Genomic DNA, 2,773 nt, shown 5'->3' with positions numbered 1-2,773 from the left:
CTAATGATAAATTATGTTGTCTACCTTTGCATACTTATTTGCCATCTGTATTTCTCTGGTGAGATGTCTTTTTAGATCCTTTGCCATTCTTTTTGCAGTTGGGATTTTAGTTTTCTTAATATCAAATTTTAAGTGTTTTTTTTTTACAAGTGTGTATTTTGACTATAAAATCCCTTTATTGGATGCATGTTATGCAAATATTTTCTCCTAGTCTGGCTTGTATTTTCATTCTCTCAAAAGTGTCTTCAGCAGAGGAAAAAATTTCAATTTGGTAAAGTCCAACTTGTCTTTATCATTATTATTTTTTGAACTGTGCTTTTGGTGTTATAGCTAAAACCTCATTTCCAAACCAATGCATTTTGTAGGATGCTCTCTATTGGAATTTGTCAGTTACTTCCATGATTAGACTCTTTATGGGTTTTAAGAAGAAGACCAAAGAAGTTAACGTAAAAATATTTTTAAATTTTTCTTACGATTTTTGTTGATACTTTGTTATTTAGAAGTTTTTGTATAACTCTGTATATTTGGGGAATTTTCAGCAAGATTTATAGTTTAATTCATTTTTATTGTCTGAGAACATATACTGTATGATTTTTGTTCTTTTAATTTGTTAAAATGCATTTTATACCAAGAATGTGGTCTCTTTTGGTGAATGTGAGCTTGAGAAGAATGTGTATTCTGCTGTGTTTGAATGTAGCAGTCTATAATTGTCAATTAGATTAAGTTAATCGATAGTGTTTACTATCCTTACTGATTTCTGCCTGCTGGATCTCTCAATGACCTGCTGGTACTATACGCATAAAAGGGACAGGTTTTCGTGTCGTTTTGGAGACTTGACTCCTTTATCTTTACGTAATGTTCTGCTTTATCCTTGACACTTTTCCTTGTTTTGAAGTCTGTTCTTTTCTGAAATGAATGATTTCTTTTTATTAGTGTCAGTGTTGTATAAGAAAAAAAAAAAAAAAGACTGTTCTTGGTCCCTGGTTCCTTGGAATTTTCTAAGTGATAGAAGTACCTTTGTTAGTGGTGAGTCCCCCACACCACACCTGATAGTATATGCTATTGAGATAATTCAAGGTGGGGCCAGCTACCCTGTAGTCTTGGGGTGGGGATACCCAGGCCAGAAAGACCATCCATGTGTTTAGAGGGTTGGACTTTGAGCCCAGTAATATAAATCTGACCTCTAAGGAAAAGAGGACTGGAGATTGAGTTCAAACATGTGGACATTTTTTCAATACATCATAAATATATAGTGACAAACCAATGAAAAATCTGGACTTTAAAGCCTAGGTGAGTTTTCCTGGTTGGTAATAAATGTCTATGTGCTGGAAGAATGATTTATCCTGACTCCAGGAGGAGAGGACACTAGAAGCTTCACATTTCAGACACTTCCAGAACTTGCCTATGCCTATCATCTTTCAGTTCCTTTTTATTTTTATCTCTTTTTCTATAATGAAATGGCAATTGAAGACACAGTGCTTTCTTGAATTGTCATTCTAGTGAATAGTTGAACCTGGAAGGTGGGGTCTGGGGAACTCTTGTAGTGGAGTAGCACTTAATCTATGGTGTCTGCACACACCTGGATATGTCACAACCTAATTAAATTGCAGCCAATGTGCTGTATCTCTTTTCCATCACTTTACATTTAACTTATTTGAGTTTTTATAATTGTATATTTAAAGTGAATTTCTTGTAGACAATGTAGAGTTGTCTTGCTTTTTTAGAAATTCACTCTGCCAATATGTCTGTCTTTTAACTGGTATATGTATACCCTTAATATATAAATGATTATAGATATAGTTGGATTAATAACCATCAATTTTGTAACTGTTTTCTCTTGATTGAATGTAAGCTTTTTCCCTTTTTCCATTCTTCTTTTTCTGACTTCTCTGCTTTAGCTGCTATGATTCCCTTTTCTCTCCTCTCTTATCAGCTCAATTTAGATTCTTTTAAAAGTATTTTTGTGGTTGCCCAAAAGTTTGCAATATACATTTCTAACCCACATTCCAAAAATACTATTCGGCTTCATTTGTGATACAGGTACCTTACAATAAAGAATTCCAAATTCCTTCCTCCTGCCCCTTATGGTATTGTTGCCATTCCTTTCCCTATCCATATACTACAATACAATGTTACTATTATTACTCCAAACAAATAGTTTTCTTTAAATGACGAATGAATAAATAAGAAAAATAAAAGACTTCATTTTGTCTTCATTATTTCTACAATGCTCTTCTTTTCATTGTGCAGGTATGAGATATTGAACTATACCATTTTCCTTCTTTTTGAAAGAAGCATCTTTCTTGAAGAACAGGTCTAGGTGAAGAGTTCCACGAGTATTTGTTTATCTGAGAAAGTCTTTATTTCTCCTTCACTTCTTTCTTTTTATTGAGATAAAACTTAAATGACATAAAGTGTATCATGTTAATGCAGTTTGAAATGTACAATTCAGTGATTTTCAGTACACTCACAATGTTATACAAACATCACTACTATCTAGTTACAGAACATTTTTATCACCCCAAAAGGAAATCCTACATCCTTTAAGCAGTAATTCTCCATATCCCATCACCCCTTTCAGTGCCTCATCTTCATTGTGTCTCATGGATTTGTATTTGTCTATCCTGGATATTTCATATGAGTGGAATCATATTATGTGTCCTTTTGTTTCATTTAGCATAATTTTTTCAAGATCCATCGATGTTTTAACATGTATTTATACTTTTTTTTTTACTTTTAATGTCTGAATAATATTCTATTGTATTGATATTCC

Source organism: Dasypus novemcinctus, chromosome 10 (genome assembly GCF_030445035.2).
Source record: "Dasypus novemcinctus isolate mDasNov1 chromosome 10, mDasNov1.1.hap2, whole genome shotgun sequence".
NCBI lineage: Eukaryota > Metazoa > Chordata > Mammalia > Cingulata > Dasypodidae > Dasypus > Dasypus novemcinctus.
The sequence above is the reverse complement of the archived record's forward strand: the minus strand, read 5'-3'. Positions refer to the sequence as shown.